General features: G+C 57.8%; 1 pseudogene; it reads left to right on the top strand.

Annotated features, from left to right (window-relative positions):
* The first annotated feature begins 3,277 nt into the window (after nt 1–3,277).
* LOC141955425 (transmembrane protein 209-like) lies at nt 3,278–7,187 on the top strand (annotated as a pseudogene).
* Nucleotides 7,188–18,204: the final 11,017 nt, after the last annotated feature.

Below are 18,204 nucleotides of genomic sequence, written 5' to 3'. Positions count from 1 at the left end.
AAATGGGCTGCAAGGAAACTTGTACACAGAAGCATCTTTCTGCCCCTTAAAATAGCAACGCAGGCCCCTCCGGGGCAATGCCCAGGCTTTGCTCATGACCTGGCACCACACAGAAAGCCCAGCTGAATTTGATCTCAATGGCCCAGTCCGAAACTGCTGTTGGCTGACACACGGGTAGCTGTGCCCAAAGTCTGGGCCAACAACCAAAAGCCGGGTCTCTGCTCCCAGCCTCAGCTCCGTGAGGGACGCAGCGGTGATCCGCGCTGTGAAATCAGAGTGATCTCTAGCGTGGGCACTCGGGAGAGCATTCTGCAACGCATGCGATGAGAACTGTTGCTGCGCTGGGCACAGGGAGAGGGGCATGTTTTGGGAAAGATCCCTGGACTGGATCCCCCGACCAGACCACACCAAGAGATCTGAGAGGATTCGAGAAGCCCAACCGCCCCTGGGCAACCTGGGGCCACGCGGAAACTTTTTAGAGGAAATACGCCCGTTTCAGGAATACGTAATTAAGCGAGGCTAGAAAGGAAGCGGGTTTGTTTTGAGCACCCAGTGCTGTTTTGCTTGTTCTTACTCCAATAAAATTATAAAGTTACGTTCTGCCTTCGCTTCTAGACGTGTAACAGCTCATCAGCACTTCCGAGGGGGGTCTCTGTGGGTTGGGGGGTCTCTGCGCGTCCGTGAAACGTCCCTGGGGGGGTTTGGGGGGGATCTGTGGGGCAGGTGCGGGGGGGCTCCCTGGGGGCTGCCCCCGACCCCCCGCCGCCCCCCGGGACGCCGGGCCCCGCCCGGCCCCGCTGCCGGTCCGTGGGCAGCGCGAGGCCGCCGCCCGCCCGCCCGCCCCCCCCGCGCCCAGCGGCTGCGCCAGCGCCCGGCCGAGGCCCGCGGGGGAGAGGCCAGCGGCGGGGGAAGGGGGGCTGAACCCGCCGCCCCGCAGCCGGGGCGCTCGCCGGGACGTCACGGACCCGTGACCCCCGGGAAGGGCGGGGGGAAAGGCGGGGGGGGGGAAGGGAGGACCCCAACCCCCCCAGAGCCGCCGGGTTCGCACCCCCCGGGCGGGGGAGGCCCCGACGCGGGCGTGACGCCACCCCCGAGGTCCCCGTACCCGCCTTCGCGCCTCACCGCAGCCCGCAGGGGCGGCCGGATCCGCCGCCGCCATCACGGTGGCCCCGAGGGGAGCGGGGTCCGCCACGGGGAGTGTGGGCGCGGCGGGGGCGGGGCCAGCGGGGCGCATGCGCGGGACGCGGAGGAGAGGTGCGGGGCGACGCCGCGGCCGCCATGGCGGGTGAGGGCCCGTTCAGGGGCGGGGCCGGCGCGGCGCGAGGGCCGCAGGGCGGGCAGGCGCTTTCCTCCCTCGGCCGCCGCCATCGAGGAGTCGGCGCCGGTCGGGGCGGGCGCTGCCGCCTCCTCTGCCCGCCCTTCTTTCTCCTCTGCCTGCCCTCCTCCCCGCCGGCCTTTGAGGTAGGCAGGGCCCCCCGCGCTTGGGCGGGCGTCTCCGAGTTCTCCCTGGTATCCCCGGACCCTCACGCACCCCCTTTCCCCCCAGCCCCCCCTCCCCGGGAACCCCCTGAGAGGGCAATTGGTAGCGGGGGACGGGACCCCCCTGACAGGGTCGGGAGAGGGCTCCCTGCCCACTGGGATCCCCTCCCCGGGGGGTTTGGGGGGGCAGGACCCCTCGGGGACCCCAGGTGAGAGGTGCGCCCCCATTAGTGCCACCGCTGCCCCGTTAACTCATTATTTTCGCTGCATCCCCCCCCCAAATTTCCCGTTTTCTCCCCCTTTCTCGCCCCTCAGGTGATGGCGGAAGAGGCCGAGCCCAGCGCCCCCCTCCCGGCAGAGGGGGCTCCCCCCCGCCCCATCCCGGAGGCCTCTGAAGGGCCCCCCGAGATCCTGAGGGCTCCCCCCACACCGCCAGGTCTTCCCAGGGGTGCCCCCCCATCGCGGGCCGCTCCGAGGGGGCACCCCCTTACCCTGGGGGTCCCCCCGAACCCCGGGGGGCAGCGAGGGCCCCCCCGCCCGATCTCGGGGCGCTGCGTGCGGCACTGGAGGCGGCTCTGACCCGAGACCCCGGGGAGGAGACGCCGGCCGAGCCGAGCCCGATTTTGGGGCTCCCCCGGCCCTCCCAGGAGGGGGTGGCGTGGGGGGAAGGTGGGGGCTTGGGGCAAGGGGCGGTGTGGGGAACCTCCCTGTGTGGCCCTGGGGTCAGCGCCTGCCGGGCTGTCGGGGTGAGGCCTCCCCTCCTGCCTGTGCCCGAGCAGCAGAGGGCAGGGACGTGGGAGGACACCGTTCAGTCTGGAGGGGAAACCCCCCAGCCGGCCCTCCTCTGCCGGCAGAACAGGATCCAGCGTCCCTTTGAGTTCCGTGCCCCGAGAGCGCAGCTTCTGCAGGAGGACGTGGCTCAGGGAGAGGTGGGGAGCGTGAGGATGGGGAGCGGGTCTCTGCCAGGGGGCGCTCCTTTGTCGGTGTGGGGAGGGAAGTCTTGGGGCTGAAACCGTGTGAAAAGCCTGTCAAGAAAACTGCCAGGCAGCGTGTTCTTGTAGAGATCTCCCAGGAACCCTGATGTTCACTGTTTCACCGTTGAATCCTTGTACCAGTAAGCAGGTAGTGATGTGTACATGACGGATTTGTCCTAGAAAGCAAATTATTTATGTTCCCCTCTAGTGAGGAATTATGTGACCAGTTTTCAAGTGAGTGGCAGGAAGGAACAGCAGCATGTTTTGGTGACAGGACTAGAAGAAAACGTCACCAGGCTTATTTCTTTCACATCTGGTATTAACTTTTAGATGTACCGAACCCCCAGGTCGTGGCTGCACGGTCTGAAAATCCTCTGTTCCTAACTGAAACGAGTGGGAATTTTCAGTAGAAAAACTGCAGAGCTGTGCAAGGCCTTTCCTGCCTCTGGCTCCCTCTGCTTGGAGAAGGCAGGAGCTTTGCCTCTGGCTGCTGAAGGATGTTATTTTTCAAAACTGAGGTTGGAATCTGTCTCTGTCCTCTTATCTGCACCTCACTGGAGAAGGTGGACGCTGTTCCTCAGTAATGAGGTGGCAGTGCTGGCAGGGGGAGTTCATCGAAGAAATATCATCTATTTTCACTGGTAAAAAGAATCTGATTTTTCTTTTTTTAAGATGCTAAACATGACTCTGGCTAAAGGTAAAGTCCATTTACAGAGTCTGTTTTGGATTACTGCTTTTTTTTCCTGAATCCTGTGCTGACTGAGGGTCTTACTGTATAAAAGTTGTCAAATCCTGTCATTTCTCTGTGTTTGTTGTTAGAGATCATGGCACCAGAACCAGCAACTTCCATCATCGACAGGGCCGTCACGATGAGGAAGGAGATGGAAGCCTGGAAAGGGCTCTTGGCCTGGGCACTCCTTAACGTGTCTCTCGCAGGCATGCTGTGTACTGAAATGTGCGTTAATTGTCACACCTGAGTCAAACAAGCAAAGCCTCCTCCTTCCTGTCTCCCGAAATATTTCCTGGGACTGAGTAGTTGCAAAATGCTAACTTCTCTTTTTTCTTTTCCGGACTGGAAATCTCATCAGCTCCTATTACAACACCGCCTGCTGGCCGCTCTGATATCTTGGTGAGTTGCTGCAGCATTTAGATTAGTTTTCAAGGTTCTTTTCTTTTTTTCACTTGTCAGTTTGATTGCTGGAGAAGCAGTCTTTAAACTAGCTTTTTAAAAAAAAAAAAAAAAAAAGCATTTTTTTGTTTGTTTTAAATGTAAAAAAAGATATAGTTTGCTTTCCGCTGTCTCCCTGGAAACTTGGAATTTCATCCGTGTTAGTGACAGGTAAGGAGTGTTAACAGCTCTCTTAGACAGGAAGAACTTACTTGGTGCCTTAAATCTGTTGACCGTGTAGAGGAAGGCTTTGAGGAACACGTCAGATTTTCCTGCTCTGTTGTACCGTGGGCGTGGATGGCATTTCACAAGAATTCAAGTTTGTTTTGGAGGAGCAGACTCTAAGCCAGCTGTATCAAATATGATTAGAGGATGAAGCAGGAGGAGGAGGAAAATCATGAGATGAGTTACAGATGAATTGGCAGAAGATGTTTTTTGAGAAATACTGTGAAACTTCATTGTAGTAGATTTGGAAAACAACTGTCCATCTTTAAAAATTCAATTTTAGCAGTGTCAATTAATCTCAGTACAGAAAGGAAAATTATCTCCAATGGTTCTGGCATAAAAAGGTGAAGAAATCTTGGCTGTTGCCCAAATTGGTACTTACCGACAGCACTAATAACTAGACCTGTTTTGAATGGGCATAAGCCCGTTTTTGCAAACAAGACACTTTGGTTATTCCCCGTGCTCAAGCTACAGTAAAAACTTCTCTGTTTCTTCTAGAACTCGCACTTGCATCTCTGCTCAGCCTGAACGCCGCCTCTGGTTTCTGGGTGTGCTTCAAATACGCAGGGGCACCGACCAGCCTGTCGTGAGTCCTGGCCAGCAGAGCCTGCTGGGGCTGCAGAATGCAGGTGGGTGCAGTCAATATCTCTGGCAATTCTTTTTGAATTCTTTTGTTTTGTTTCCAGACGGTCTCTGTCTCAAGGGCAGGATTCTCTAGCGAAGGGCGCTCTGAATCGCCTCCTCTGACAGGAGCAGTAAACTGAATTACCGCAGCGTATTAAAATTCACCACGTCACGTGACAATTTGTTGAGTGTTTGTGGGAGAACTGGAGGGGAAACAAACACAGGCGGTGGGAAAGGGCAGGATGAGAGCGGCTGCTGAAGGACAGGGAGGGACTTGAACCCTGTGAGGTTGGCCAAGGAGTTTGTGACTTGTCCATGGAAGCAGGAGCCAGGCAGAGAGTGCAGGTCCATATTTAATTTTGATGTCCCACTACTGTCTCGCTGGGTAAGGAGAATGAAAGGAGAGGGACAGACAGAGCTTTGTGTGAAGTCTGAAATGAGCTACTCAGAAATCTTTTGGAGATCAAAGCAAAGTTCTAAAAAGAAGCTGACAAGGCAAATATACCAAAATCGAGATGCTGGCACGGTAGTATTGCGCTCTGCTCGTCTGGCCTAGAAAACGGGGAGCAGACGGTTGTAACGCTGTAACACCAAGGTTTGAGCATCTCCTGTGTTCATTTGCACAGATCAGTTGAGACATTCAGCGGCTCAAGATGCACAGAGTAGGCAGGTAGAGCTGAGCTGATGAAATAGGCGATGGAATAGAGAAACCCCTGGGTTACGCAAGGTGCCTGGTAACACTGAAATCTGAAGCTGCAGGATTGGTGCTGAGGTGTTGTCCTGTGTCTCAGTCTTCTCTTTTTTCCTGTCAGTGACTTGACTGCCGAGTTCTGTAGGGGCCAGATCTTTCTAGCATCCCTTCTTGCATCTTTTCTAAATCGCCTTAAGATAGCGTTGTGCGCGTGTCTAAGCGGGGAGGAGAGTTTGGGGCTGCTGCATCCGCGATGCTCATTCTGTTTTTCCTTCCCGCAGCGGTACAAACACCTCCACCACGTGAGCTGGCGGCACCTTCTCCTCCGCCCCGGGGCCAGAGTGTGCTGAGTTACAGCCCGTCCCGCCGCCCTCGCGCCCGCCCGCAGTTTGGTACCGGTTGTGTCCCGGGGTGCAGCCCCCAAGGACGGGCTCTGCCAAGCGGCAGCGCTTCTTACGTCAGTGCTGGAACCTGCTCCCCGAGCAGCAGCTGCACTCGGGTAAGGACCAGGACAGCTCCCCAGGGTGCAGTTCGGGTCTTCGTTTGGTGCCTGTGCCGCTGAAGGGGAGCGGTAGCCACCGGAGAGTTGTCTATGTGTGTGTTTGCTCCTTTTGCAAAGCGGATCTAAATTTGTCATATTGGGATTTGTCCTTCTTCCCTAGTGCCACTTCCTCGGTTTAGAGCAGCTGGTTTGTTTCAGAACAAAGCAAAGCCAAGCAATCAAAATGTAAGTGCAAAGGAGACCGCAAAAACCCAATCCAGACCCCAAATGAGAGTCTTTTATGTTCATGTCGTTTAGAAATCAAGGTGGAATTCTGTCTTCCTTCTATGACACAACCGTTTGTTTTCCTTTGCCCAAGGTTTCCAGCTCCTCTCCCAGCAGGTCACCATCCCCCCTAGCGCTGGGCCACTGGAGAGCGGCGGGTTAAGGTCTCGTTGCGGCTCTTCCCCCGCTCTGTGTAATTCTGCGGGCGCAGAGGAGGATGTGACAGACCTCAGGGCACTGCACGCCTGCCTTCGGAGAGAGGAACAGAAGCGGCGGAGAGTCCAACTCGGTAAAAACCAAAGTGATTTGATGGGAAAAGCTTGGTCAGGAGAAGGGGGTGCGTTTGTTGGAGATTGGCTTTTACGGATGAGAAAAGTCCCAAAGGATTCCAGTGCAGCCGTACTAGGAGATAGACCTGACTCGTTTGTGGTGATCGCCTGTGACTGGGTAAAGGCGGCTGCTGACTAGTGGAGTCTCCTGCTGAGTGGTTCGGACGTGAGGTGGGACACTGTCGTTTCTACCTGTCTCCGTGGCTTAGGACCTCCAGAACGTTTTCCTCCAAAGTTTTGCTGGGGATGGGCTGGGAACGTGTGCTGAGAGATTGTCTCTGTGGCACCCGTTGGCCGTAGCGGCCCGTGATAAGCTGCCGGGCTCTGTTGCCGTGTGATGAGAGGGATATTTTGTGGAGAAGGCGTTTCAGATGCGGGGGTGAATTACCTGCAGGCAGTTTTTGTCCTGGATAGGGACAGTCGGGGTGCAGTCGGTGTTTCTGCAGACCGACCTCAGTGTCCCTATTCATGGCAGTTCGTGTCCTTGTGTCTGGCCAAAGCCTTCATATCCTGACCTGCTGTGCCTGTGCTGTTGCGTCGAGAACTTCTTGGCAATGACTGTACGTGAGTGTTTAATGAAGGAATCGTTTCAGGGTGTTTGGATTCCAGCTCTCCTTCCAGCAGCCCAGCTTTGGGCAACTGCAGCCGTTCCATCGCCGACTGCGCGCAGGTGCTGAGAAAGTTCCGGTACCAGCTGGCCTGCAGGCCCCGGGCCCCATCACCACACAAGGATGTACCTGACCTGCGCTCGATATGGGCTGCAGAAGAGGTAAATTCCACAGCAAAAGTGGTCAAGGGAGAGAAACGGGTCTGTAAAGTACACAGCTTTGTGCAGAGGTTTGGATTCGAGCTGCATCAGGAATGTGGGAGAGAGAAATCCTCGAGCGCTGAGCTGTCTTCATCCAGCTTGCGAAGCTCGTGGTCACTGTAAATGGCCATTGCAAACTCTGAACTGTAGTGGGAAAAGGATTTCTCCCTTGGAGAGCAAGGCTCACACTGGATACAATCCATTTCTGATCTAAAATGGAGTTGGAAGGGATTTGTGTGGAACCCCGTGGAACAGCTGAAGGACATAAAGCATAAAGCCTTTACCCTGGCGTCTGAAAGAAGTCTGATGCCAAGGAACGCCATTCCCGTGGCCTCAGTGAAATGGGATCGATTATTTCCTACGTTACCCTGATGAAACTGCCCATTCAGGTACCTCTTCCATCAAGCCCGCAGTTCAGAGCAATTTTATCCTCGTAGAGCAGAGAGCTTCAGACTGACTTTGGGCTCATGGCGGGTGGCTGTAGCGTGACTGGAGAGTGAGCGCGTCCTCCGTGAAGCTGCTGTAGGAGTCCCGTGATCCAGCCAGCAGGTGTATAAGAATTTGGGGAAAAATGCAGTTGGAATGATGTAGTTAGCGTCAGAAACTGTCACAGACCCTACAAACTCTTGGTATTCTCTGAAGTTCTCACACGTAGTTAATGGCCCTTTCCATAGGTCTGGGCACGGGGGACGATGCAGCGCCACCTCCTTGGTCACGTGGATTCCTGGACCACGAAGGTCAGAAACGTCGGTCCCGTCTGGGGCCGAGACGTCCCGTCTCTGTGACGAGGTTTGGTTTTCCTTGCTGGAACTCAGATTTCTAAATTGGTGTTTCTGCAGTATTTCTAGCTCGCTCTCCCGGGCTCAAAGCGTGGAAAATTCCAACCCAAAGGCTGGTTTTTTTCTGACTGTCCCGAGCAGCGTAATAAAAGCAAAAGGAAAAACCTTGGTCTTAGTTAGCAACAGCCCTTGCTGGAGCAGGGCAGAGTGAATTGCACATGGTGGCAAAACAGTCAGTCGAGCTTTGGATTGCCCCTTCACTCACAGAATCTGTCAGGTCTAAAGTTTTGCTTGTGGGTTTTGTGTGGGTTTTTTGGGATTTGGTTTTAAATAAGGGTGGTGTAAAGCAAAGATGAGTATGAGATCCGTGCCAGACTGCTGAGCATCTGTTCCTAAACCCAGGGCCAGCACGCATCAGTTCCCAGCTCCTGTCGCATACAAATCCCCCACGGAGTGTTTATCAGCTTCTTGATTTCCCCAGACCAATGTGAGAGGGAGTGGCCTCATCAAAGTATATATTCCCTGTATGGTGGAGGGCTGTGCTTCATCATACCCCTTGCCTCACGGTTCAGAAAAGCTTCAGAAAGCAAAGCTTTACCTGATACTTTCTAGAGATGTGTTTTCCTGACTCCTTTATTTGAATTTTCTGGTCATTTAGTCCTCTAGTCTTTTAGACCTTTTAGTCCATTTCTATACTGAATTTTCTGGTCTTTTAGAAAGTATTAGAGAGTCACTGAAACTCCGCCTGACTTGATACTCTAATTGAATTCCTTTTGTCCTTGGCTGGCTTCAGTATTTCTGTTGTTAAGCTCCTTTGTGACTGTAACAGTGATGCTGGAGGTGAGGGAGGAGGCTGCCAAATTGAGGGGGTCGGGGTTGCAGAAGCACCTCTGGGGAGCTCGGGAGCAGGCAGCTGCCCCGTGTCAGGCATCAAGCGAGGGGGCAGAAGGGGCTTGGCTGAGCAGGGACCTGCTCGCTGAGCTGCAGAGCAAAAGGAATGGCACCCTCTCTGGGAGCAAGGTCAGGCTTGGCAGGAAGGGGCAGAGCCGTGGCTCGCACACGCGGGGAGGAGAGAGGAGAGGCCGAAGCTCAGTTAGAGCTGGGAGCGGCCAGTGATGTGTCTGACAAGAAGGGATTTTTCAGTAGGATTGTAGCCAGAGGAGCTCTGAAGAAAACATCAGAGTGAGACTTGTTGAGGGTGGTCACCTGACAGAGAGGCGTGGGGGAGACATCGGCCTGTCAGCCCTGCACAGCCCCTGAGCAGCAGCGGGGCTTTGATGAGAAACAGGCCTTGGGGGAGAGATCAGAAACTGCCGAGTTGTGCCGAGGTGTCAGGGAAAAACAAGGGACAGCTGCCACCCCGAGCTGTGGGACAGTGCTGAACTGTGAGGAGTTCCCGCCGCGGGAACAGCGCCTGGGCGAGCAGGGGATCGGTCTGCACAGCGTGTGAGAGTGCTCTGTGCTGGTAGGAGGAAAGGTTGAGAGCTGCCTAATTGCTGATTCGCTAATTATGAAGTAAGAGCTTTAGCGAGAGCATAAGTAGGTACTATTGTAAGAATAAAGGGTCTTTCCTTCTGCACTTCAGTGGAGAGTCCGTGCCTCAGTTGCCACGCGTGGGAGGTTTGACTGAGCAGGGCCGGCCTGCTTGGCAGATCCTCTGGGACTCACGGACCAGGCGGCTTTTGCTAAATGCACGTCCCAGTGTTTGAAAGTTCCACCCCGCATTGCTCTCAGTGCAGTTTCAGCAGTCCATTGTACCGCTCCATTTTCCCAGAGGCTGGTGCAGGATTGGGGATGTGATACACCCCCCAGTGCCACGTTCTTTGGCCCAAGCGTCTGTGAGGCTGTTTTGGAAATGAGTCCCTTTATCTGATTCAATCCTTTTTGGGGTGCCATGTCACCACAAGACTTGCTTCTCAAGACCTAAAATATTGTTCCAGGCAGTGGCATGAGGCACGGCATAAGTTTCCAACCAACCAGTGGCTGCTTCCACCATTGTAAGCACACAGGGTTTGTCGTGCCGAGTTTGTGGGAGCGTGATATAATCAACCTGCCAGGCCTCCCCATATTTATACTTTAGCCATCGTCCCCTGTACCAAAGGGGATTTAACCGTTTGGTTGCTTGATGGCAGCACGTCTCACATTCATGGACCACCTGTGCAATAACATCCATGGTTAAGTCCACCCCTCGGTCACTTGCCCATCTCTGTGTTCCATCTCTGCCCTAATGGCCTGAGGAGTCAAGGGCCCAGCGAGCCAGAAATCGTTCACCCTTATGCTGCCAGTCCAGATCCACTCGAGCCACCTTAATCTTAATCCACCTATTGGTTGTTCCGATGTTCTTCAGTGTCCTGACTCTTGGGTACGTGAGCACCTACACGCTGTACTTTCACAGCCAGGTTCTCTACCCCAGCAGCAGTATCTCGCCCTCACTCAGCAGCCCAGACGGGTTTGCCTCTCGCTGCCCGTGGCTCCGTTCCCGCTGCTGTAACCGCCCCCACAGCGCATTTGCCACCACCCCGAGTCAGTGCAGAGACAGAGCACTGGCCACCTCTCTCGCTCGGCGGCAGCCAAGGCCACCTGGATGGCTTTCACCTCTGCACACTGACTCGGTAGGCACGGGCCAGGCCCCAGCACGTTGCAGTGAGCTGGGTCTCTCTGCAGTTACCCGGGTGACACCATACCTTTTCCAAATATTTGACTAGTTTTTTGGGATTCTGCACCTGTTTGGGAGTGAAGTTCCAATACACCGGAGGTGGCCACTGTCCTGGGCACTTGCCCGTGCTGTCCCACACCCCCAGCCACTCAGAATTCTCCAGCCTTGGGGTAGATCTCCGGGTGATTCTCTTCAATAGTTGCTTAACCCTGAACAAAGCCTGCACCACGTGTGGGAACACACTGGCTCCCAGCAGTAAGATGACCACGTTAGTTGGATATTCAAAATTCCCCAAATTCTCAAACAGAGTTGTAAGTAGCCTCAGGACTGAGAACTTCATCGTGCCATCGATCAGTGTTACACAGTTCAGCAAAATGAAAATCTTAACCCAGCTCCCATGGGTGCTGAGCAGCAGCAGGGGGACTATATACAGCAAATGAGGAGAGGCAGTTTTAAGGAGCCAAGCGATGGACGTTATGCCCAGCAATTGATAAGCCGATGTAATGAATGCTTTAACCAATGGCTATGACACACTGACCCGATCTGCCGTTATCTCGACCCTTCGAGCCCCACGCTGGGCCCCAAAAAGGACTCTCGTGGTTTGAACTCTGTCAGAGCCAAAGACCACGCAGCCGCTTGCTCACCCTCCCCTTGGGGGAATGGGGGAAGAGAGTGGAGGGACGCAAGGAAAACTCGTAGGTTGAGATAAAAAACCACCAGTTTAGTGACTGTAATAAAACAATAACAGTAATAGAAAGTACAAATGGGTGATGCCCAAGGCGATTGCTCAGCACCCACCGACCGATACCCAGCCCGCTCCCGGCCAGCGCCCCCGACAGAACAGAGATCCTGCCGTCACAACACACAGCCCTGGGGCTGTGCTTCCTCCCAGCTGGAGAAAATTAACTCTACCCCAGCTGAAACCAGGACCCTGTTGTAGCAGATTAAAGCTACTCTGTGAGCGTGGGACAGAACTGGACACGGGCGAGCAAACGCTTCAGGTGACCGCAAAGTGGGGCAGGGCAGTCTGGAGTGTTTCTGTCGGGACCAAAGCAGGTGCTCGGGGGGCTGTGCTGGGGTGTGTGAACGCTCCGGGATGAGCCGGGGGGTGCAGGAAGGTGCTGAGGGGAAATGATGGGGGCCTGGGGACACCCTGAGAGGAGCTGTTGGCCAATGGCGAGCTGGGTCCCTCCCCCTGCAGCGGAACCCTGCCCCACCCGGCCTGGGTGACGCGTCACCGTGACCCCCTTTGTGACACGCTTCTGTGTCTCCCCCGGCACCGTATCTGAGCAGTGCAGCCCCACGGTGTCTGACAACACGGGGAAGGGACAGGGCAGGAGCACAGCGAGGAGACTCCTGAGCACGGCCCACGTCTTTTCCCATCGCTCCCTAAAGCTGAACCCCCCACGGCCCCTCAACCACTTTCCTCCATTTTTGAGGATGGCAGAGAGACCCCCCAGCAGCCCCAGGGTGGTTTGGGAGGAGGTGGGGGCTCCCCAGGAGAGCAGCTCTCTTCCAGAGCCCTGTGAGGTGTCCGTGGTCCAGCCGCTGCAGATGGGTGAGTAGAGGGCTCCGCGGGGCTGGCTCAATGCCGGGACCCCATTTCCTCGGCGTGGGGCCATTTAAAGCTCTTCGCCACCCGGGAGGCTCGTTGGGAAGGTGGCGTGTCTACTGACTCTCCTTGTTACCTGTAGGCGAGACCCTGCCGGAGGAGGATCCAGAGCTCACAGAGCGCCAACCAAGATGGGATTCTGAGAGCACCTCGTTGCTTTCTTTGCTTGACAGCAGCAACATGACAATGGTAATGAGCTCCCAGGGACCCTTGTCCATGGCATCAGCTTGTGCAGCAAAGGGACCCAGGGACGGTTGAGCTGATCAGCCGTGCAGCACCGTCGGTGTGCTCGGAGTGACACGCCTTCCCCCCATCCCTCCTCCCGTAGGTGTCTGGCGAATACCTCCAGCCTTCTCAGAGGACGGACATTCTCCTCGTGGCCATCGAGGCCTTGACGGCAGACGATGCCAGTGACAGGCAGATGGGCAGTGACATCGTGGACATGGCTGTGAGGGACCCCGCATGCTGGCTGATGGATGTAAGTGCCCCGTGGCTGGATTGTCCTTCCATGTCAAGTCTTGTTCTTCCCTCCTGCCCTAACACAGCTCTCAGGCACCCAAAACCCATTTCAAGGCAGCAGGGAGGGGTGGGAATGGCAGCACCATCCTTACCCATGTCCCCTCCAGGTGCCAAAAGTGATGAGATACATCCACAAAAATGTGGAGCACATCTGCAGGGAGCCAGCCCGCAACAGCCTGGACTCGCTGCTGCTGCTGCTGACCAGCTGGAGCCCCAGGGAGGTGGTCAGGAGCCTTCTGAGGATCTCTCCAACGTGTGACAGGTACCGGCCCCGACAGCCTTGAGGGCTTGTTTCCATGGGGAGAGTGGCCCAGAGACTCTCTGGCTGCCAGACCACGGAAAACTGCGGGATATCCCCGAGGAGCAGGGCTCTCCATCCCACCACGCTTCCCCCTTCAGCCCGAGCTGGCCCCAGCAGAGCCCCTGTCCCACGGGAACAGAGCCTCACCCCCCTTTGCCTCCCCGGGCACCCCGAAATGAGGGGGTGGGCAGGGCCGGGGTCCGGAGGAGCCGAGGCAGCCCGACTGACCGAGTTGGCTCTGGCTCCGCAGCGCTGCCGTGGCCATGTGGGAGGTGCTGATCTCCACGCCCTGGGAGTTATGCACCATCTTGCCGGAGCTGGTCAGCGTGCTGGAGGACTGCCGGGAGCGCAGGGTGTTCAGCTCTGCCGTGGATGACGCCTGCATCTACCCCTTGGCTGTGAGTGACCCACACCCAGCCCCACCGCTCTGCCTTCCTCCTCCTCCTCCTCCTCCTTCCCCTGCTCAGCACCAGCCAGACCCCTGTGCCACACGCTTGGGCCCACCCCACGCTGGTTTGGCCCCACCAAGCCTGTCCCGGCACAGGCAGCGCTCTGCCCTCCCCCCTGCCTGCATCCCCCTGCCCAGCTCCGCAGCCTGGAGACCCCGGGAAGGGGCAGAAACCAGAGTCAAGGCAGTTGCTGGTCCTGGGTCAGAGACGTGGGGACTCGGAGGTGGTTTCAGGGGGAGAGGAGACATTTCCCATGGACCGTGCTGGTGGGGAGGAGGGAGCCCTGCAGCTCTGCTGGTCTCTCACCACTGTCTCCGTTTTAGCTCCTGGTCTGCACCGACATTGATGACAAGGACTTTGCTGCCCTCTACAATGCGCAGAGTTTCCTGAGGCATCCCGGCCCGGTGACGCTCTCGCTGGTGCTCACGGGCCTCATCACACTTTCAGAAACACCCGAAACGGTGAGCGGGGGGTCGGCAAGGGGAGACACACTGGTATCCGGGGCCTGGGGGATGCGGTGGCTTGGCCCCGTCTGGGAGGATGAGGGGTGATGACTCCAAGCACCCTCCCTGCTCTGAGGGGGCTGGGGGGTGCCTGGGGGGGGCCCTTCACTGCTTCACAAGAAGGTGACTGGTGTGTTCCGTACAGGCAAGGAAAATGCTGGTGTTGCTGCCCGACATCATGGAGAACTTGCTGGCAGCCAACGCCGATGTCAGGATGAAGGCCCTGATGCTCTTCATCAACATGATGGGTCACATGAAGAGGGAAGAGGCCAACCTCATCTCTCTGAGGGTTGCAGAGAAGCTCCTGCCCCTCTTTGATGATGTAAGTCTGCCATGGGAGCCTGAGCAGAGGCGATGGGTGAAAGATGGCTGCCCTCCAGTGCGGCCATGCGGGAAGCATTTGGGCAGGGGTCCCCCCCTTGCTCCTCTTGCGTAGCCTTTTGGGGCTCTTCCTCTCCCCGCTCCTCTTCCGTGGCCTTTCAGTGCTCTGGGGCCGTTATGCTGCAGCTGCAGGTCAGGCCGACGGCTCCTGGTTCAGGATCTGATCCCGGAGCAGCTCCTCTCCCCCGGCCACGCTAACGCCCCTGCTCCCCATGGGCGAGGAGCGGCTGGTGCTGAGCTGCCTCTGTCCTCCTCCCTGCCAGGAGTGCAGCCGCGTGCGGGAGCTCTCCATCCGCCTCTTCAAAGACGTGATGAAGACCGCGGTGGGGAGAAACAAGAGAAAAATGGTGAAGACAGCACAGAGGGTCCTGGTCCCACTGTTACTCCGTATGAGCGACCAGGTGGAGAGCGTGGCCAAGGTGCGGTGACCAGCGATTGGTGTCACGGGGAAGGGTGTGCTGACACCACGGGGGTGGCCTGGGCGTGAGGGACAATGGGAATGTGTGTCACCGCAGGGTCCCGCTGCACTGGTCCCAGTGCTGCAGAGCTGGAGGGGGAGGTGGGGACCCCCCGGCCCACAGGAAGGGTCCCTGCAGCCCCAGCACGAGCAGGGCCAGAGAGCCTGGCACAGACAGTTCCCTGCTCAGTCGGAGCCGGCTCCCAGAGCGCGGGATGGCCCCAGCAATGAAGGGGGATCCAATCCCGGGATCACCCCGTGCCCCCAGCTCAAAGCCAGGCCCAGAGCAGGAGGATGCCAGGTCTCCTTCCCTGGGCTCTGGTGCCATCTCCCAGCCTCTGCTTCTCCGCAGGCTTCCCGGGACACCCTCAGCGCCTGTGGAGAGTTCCTGGGCAGGAGGAGGCTCAGATCCACGGCCAAGACATGGCAGACAGACCTGATCGGACAGTGCTTGGTGAGGACACCCCCCACACCCCGGGACGGGCTGGACGGGGGCTGCAGCCGTGCCTGGGGGGGCTGTGCTGCTCTGCATCGCCGCCCTGCCCCAGCCCCGCTGCTCCAGCTGCAGCCTCCTTCCCTGCCCTCCAGCACGCAGCCCCCAGGGGCTCTTCTCCAGGAGAGCCCGGCCCAGCTGGGCCCTGGCAGCCGGACGGAGGGGTCTCGGCACCCCCAGCCCCCTCTGCCTGCGGCTCTCTCTGGCCCCCAGCCCCACGGGGCTCCCGGCTGGGAGACGGGAGTCACTGGGAGGGAGCGGGGGTGCTGGCGGGAAGGACTGCTCCGGACGGCTGCGGAGGGTCCGTACCAGCCCCGTGCCCTTGTGCTCCCTCAGATAACGCACAGGAAGAGCAGGGTGGACGAATACCTGCTGCAGAGCCTGCCCTACCTGAAGGACCCTCAGGCCACTGTGCGGGAGGCGGCCGTCAGGTTCATCGGTGAGTCCCCGGGGACCCATTTCTGGCCGCCCGGCCCCAGTTCCCACTGGTGGGCTCGCTGGGGGTCTTGCTGGGTCCCACTGCCCCCTTGCTGGGGCACAGCCCTGCCCAGGGGGAGCAGAGCTCTGACATTACCTCTGTGCCCCAGGTCTTGCTGCGCGGCACCGGAGGACCCTCAGCCAGGAGAGTGTGGGGGACATCTGTGATGGTGAGTAGGGACAGAGCCCGGGCAGGTGCTGCCGTGCCCGGCCCCGCCCCAGGAAAATACTCCAGGGGCAGACGAGCAGTTTCAGGAGGTTTTTTTCAAGAGCAGCTTCACAGTTGTTTGTGTCTTAACACATAGGTTAGCATATCTCTTTAGTAAGGTCTTGAAATTGGAGGAATTTTGTTTTCTCCCCAAAAAGGAAGGGACTTTGTGGGGAAAGAACAGCCATCCCTGTCCTGCCCCTTGCCAGGAGGCTGATGATGTCCAGGCTCCACGCTGGGATGCTCAGATCAATACACGGGCTCGTTGAGGCCACACACAACTCTAGACCCGCTCGTACAGCAAACGAAAAAATGACTCTGAGGCCTGGCCCAGTCCTGAGCCCCTCTGTGTGTCGGGGGCACACGGGTCGTTCCTGAGCAGCAGCTTCAGCCGCTCTGGTTCTCTCACCGGCTCCTCCTGGCAGGGAAGGAGATGGCTGGGGCTGGCATGGGCTGGGGGGGGTCCTGGGGGTCCCTGCGGGCACTGGGGACTCACGGCTGCTCTGCTCCCTTCTCTCGCAGCGCTCCTGCCCTTGAGGAAAGACTCGGAACTCTCCATCAGGGCCCTGGCAGCCGAGACCATCTCACTCCTGACAACAGAGCAGAGTCTGAGATCAAGATGGAGCCTGCGGTCGCTGTGCTGCTGGCTCTGATGAGCCTCCGAGAGACCAAATGCTCTGGAAAAAGGCTGTACTGGATTAATGATTTTTTTAAATAAAGCTGGAGCCACAAGCCGCTGGGACTCCGTACCGTCCTTCCCACGAGGACCCCCCTGAGTGTGCTGAGCAGGGTCCCCCCCGGCCTCTGCCGCTACCCCAGGACCGCACACCCGCACCCAGCCCGGAGAGGAGGAGGAGGAGGAGGAGGGAAGCTTTAGCCCATCCTGCCCCTCCCGAGACACCTCAGGGCACGAAAAGGCACCGCCAAGCTGGCACGTTGCCATTTCTCCCAGCACCAAAATCCTCTCCTGTACTGGGGAGCTGAGCTGGTTTTGACTGGGCACTGGTTAGTTGCTAGAACATTCTGGGGTCAAACTGGGGGATTCTGGGGTCCAAAGAGAATTTTGGGGAAAAAGTGGGAGGCTTTTGGGGATGCTGGTGGAGATTTTGTGGTAAAACTGTGGGATTTTGACATTCAGGATAGATTTGGGGATGAAAAATAGGAATTTTGGGGGTGCTGAGGCTGATTTGGTGTCAAACTGGGAAATTCTGGGATCAAAAGTGGGAGATTTGGGAGTCAGAAATGGGAGATTTGGGGGTCAAACATGGAAATTTTGTGGTAAAATTGGGGGATTTGATGGTGAAACGTGGATCCTGGGGCCATGGATGGTTTTGGGGTGAAAAGGGGGTTTGGGGGTCTCACCCTGCAGCACCCAGGTGAGGGTGGCCCCGGTGATGGTGGCAGCGCTGTCCCCCACCCCCACGGCCTGGAGGACCACCCAGGTGGTCAGGGCGCCCATCAGGGTCTGTACAGAGCTCCCAGCCACACCCAGTTACTCCCAGTTACCCCCACCTGCCTCCCAGCTACTTCCCAGTCCTTCTCCTTAACCCCCAGACACCTCCCAGTAGTCCCCCACCACATTCAATTACCAGTGACCCCCAGCCCATCCCAGTGCTCCCAGTTACTACCCAGTTACCCCCACCTACACCACCTCCCTCCCAGTTACCACCCAGTCTCTCCCGGCACTGCCCTGGCTCCTCCCAGTGGCCCCCAAACAGCTTCCAGTGTCTCCAGTCCTCTCCTAGTGCTCCCAGTTACCCTCCCAGTTACCTCTCAGTCCCCCAGGTCCCTCCTAGTAGCCCCCAGCTGCCTTCCAGTGCCCTCCAGTCCCCTCCAAGCAGCCCTTCTGGTGAACCCCAGCCCCTTCCCAGTTCCTCCCAGTGGCACCTGGAGTTCCTCCCAGCACTAGTACTGGAGGTAGTTGGGGCTGATGCTCTCGGGGTACACCTGAGGCAGCAGCATCTGCTGAGGGGGGACACATGGAGGGGGGTGGGGGTCAGGTACCCCTGGGACCCTCAGGGACCCCAAATCACCCCTGTGGCCTCTCCAAACCCCATTCGCCCCCCCCTGCCCTAGTCCCTCCAAAATCCCCTTAGCCCCTGCCCAGATCCCACTGGCCCCCCAGTTCTCCATTTGCCCCCCCAAGATTCCAACAGTCTCCCCGGAACCTACCGGCCGCCCCTTCTCCCCGTCCTCCTCCAGGCGTGGGGCACCTGATGGGGAACGGCTGCGCCTCCTCCTCTGCCCCTCGGCGTCAGGGGCTGAACAGCAGCCGGGTCCCCGCTGCCCGCGCAGCCTCTGCCCC

This window comes from Athene noctua, unplaced genomic scaffold, assembly GCF_965140245.1.
Source record: "Athene noctua unplaced genomic scaffold, bAthNoc1.hap1.1 HAP1_HAP1_scaffold_217, whole genome shotgun sequence".
Taxonomy (NCBI): domain Eukaryota; kingdom Metazoa; phylum Chordata; class Aves; order Strigiformes; family Strigidae; genus Athene; species Athene noctua.
The sequence above is the reverse complement of the archived record's forward strand: the minus strand, read 5'-3'. Positions and strand labels throughout refer to the sequence as shown.